The sequence below is a fragment of the Rhinolophus sinicus genome, linkage group LG06 (genome assembly GCF_036562045.2).
Source record: "Rhinolophus sinicus isolate RSC01 linkage group LG06, ASM3656204v1, whole genome shotgun sequence".
Lineage (NCBI taxonomy): Eukaryota > Metazoa > Chordata > Mammalia > Chiroptera > Rhinolophidae > Rhinolophus > Rhinolophus sinicus.
This window is the reverse complement of record NC_133756.1, coordinates 129612579-129614461: the sequence shown is the minus strand read 5'-3', so window position 1 is coordinate 129614461 and position 1883 is coordinate 129612579.

Sequence of the window (1883 nt, the reverse complement as noted above, 5' to 3'; positions counted from 1 at the left end):
GAGAATTTAATCCATTTACATTTAAAGTAATTACTGATCAGAATAGACTTTTGTCATTTTGCTATTTATTTTTATATGAGTTAAAGCATTTCTGTTCCTCATTTCCTGCATTACTGTCTTTTTTTGTGTTTAGTTAATTTTTTGTAGTGTATATTTAAATACCTTTCTCATTTCCTTTTTGTATATTCTATAGCTATTTTTTTGTGGTTACCATGGGGATTACATTTAATATCCTAATATGGTAACACTCTAATTTTAATTTATACCAGCTAAACTTTAATAACATACAAAAACTCAGCTTCCTTTCATCTCCATTTGTACTGCTTTTAGTTGTTGATGCCACAAGATTACATCTTTGTGTGTCCTAAAACATAAACTAAGAATTCTTTTAAATTCAATTGTCTTTTAAATTATGTAGAAAACAAACTATGGAGTTACAAACCAAAGTTACAATAATACTAGCTTTTAGACTAATAATTGTTTTTTTAATGTATTAGTCTTATAAAATATGCAGAAAACGAAAAGTATAATTACAAACTATTGTTACAGTAATACTAGCTTTTACAATTGCACATGCATTTACCTTTATTGAGATCTTATTTCTCAATACAGTTTCTAGTTACTATCTAATGTCCTTTTATTTTACCTTGTTGGACACCTTGGAACCTTTCTTGTAGGGCAGGTCTAGTGTTAATAAACTCCCTCAAGTTTTGTTTATATGGGAATATCTTACTTTATCTCTCATTTTTCAACAAGAGTTTTGCCTGAGAACAAGAAAATTCTTGACTGACAATTGTTTTCTTTTAGTACATTTTACTTATTTTCCTACTGCCCCTGGCCTCTAAAGTTTCTGATGAGAAATATGCTGACTATCTTATTGAGGAGTCCTTGTATGCAATTATTTGCTTCTCTCTTGTTACTTTCAAGATACTTTCCTGGTCTTTGGCTTCTTAAATTTTGGTTATAATATGTCTTAATGTAGTTCTCTTTGAGTTCATCTTATTTGGAATTTGTTTAGTTACTTAGTTATTTATATTCATGTCTTTCATCAAATTTGGGAGTTTTCAGCTATTATTTCTTCACATATTCTCTCTGACCTTTTCTCTCATTCTTCTCCTTCTGGGACTGCCACAAAGCATATGTTGGTACTTTTGATGGTTTCTCACAGGTCATTTAGGCTTTGTTCACTTTCCTTAAATCATTTTACTTTCTATTCCTCAGACTTGATAATTTCCATTATTTTAGGATTATGTTGGCTGATTTTTTCCTTCTGCTTGCTCAAATCTGTCTTTAAATCTCTCTAGTAAATTTTTCATTTCAGTTATTTTGCTTGTCAGTTCCAGAATTACTTTTGTTTTGGTATCTTTATTGGTATATCCATTTTGTTCACATATTTTTTAAAAATTAAGTTTGTCCATCTTTAGTTTTTTCAGTATCTTTAAGAGAGTTGTTTTAAATCTTTGTCTGGCATATCTGCCATCAGACCTTTTTCATCAGACCTGCCATTTTTTTCCCTTTAATGGGCAAATATTTTCCTGTTTCTTTGTATACCTTCTGATTTTTTTTTTTGGAACACTGGACATTTAAATCTAATATTGTGATACTTCTGGATTTTCCCCATTACCCAGGGCTTGCTAAGGAGGTGGTATTACTTTTGTTTTGTTGTTGTGGGCTGTCTCTGTGCTGAGGATAAATCTGATCTGTAAACTTAAGTCTTCTCAGGTCTTCTCTGAGCCGTTCCCTGTGTATGCACAGTATTTTCTAAATTTCCCTTCATATGCAGTTGTTTTTCTGAATGTACTAGTCTTTAATGTGTTTTTTTCCTATCGGGAAAAAGAGAAAAATGAAGCAGGGGAGAAAATAAGTGCTGGGCCTTTAAATAC